Source organism: Penaeus monodon, chromosome 23 (genome assembly GCF_015228065.2).
Source record: "Penaeus monodon isolate SGIC_2016 chromosome 23, NSTDA_Pmon_1, whole genome shotgun sequence".
NCBI lineage: Eukaryota > Metazoa > Arthropoda > Malacostraca > Decapoda > Penaeidae > Penaeus > Penaeus monodon.
This window is the reverse complement of record NC_051408.1, coordinates 15,965,736-15,966,104: the sequence shown is the minus strand read 5'-3', so window position 1 is coordinate 15,966,104 and position 369 is coordinate 15,965,736.

The following is a 369-nucleotide window of genomic DNA, read 5'->3' as shown; positions in this document are numbered from 1 at the left end:
TGGGGAGGAGAAGGGAAAAGGACAAAATAGAGGGGAGGGGGAGAAGAGAAGAGGGAAAAGGAGAGAGAAAAGACGAAAGGGAATTTTTGCGTATGCTTAATTTACAGGACTTTCGATATGTAGGACCGGGGACTCCCAAGAGCAGGCGTTTTTTTTCCAGTAACCTCTAGCTAAGGACGGAGGAATCAAGTCAAACGGGTTTATTTTCCACAGATGAAGAACTGCACGTGAACCCCGGGACCACGCCCACCCTTTGCAGCCTCCCTCGGGGGCGAGTCGGCCTCCCATCCCCTCGCGGTCAGAGGAACTGAGGCTGTATGCTGCAGTATTCCGAAACAGGTGGCAAATCACAATGCATATTGTAACAAA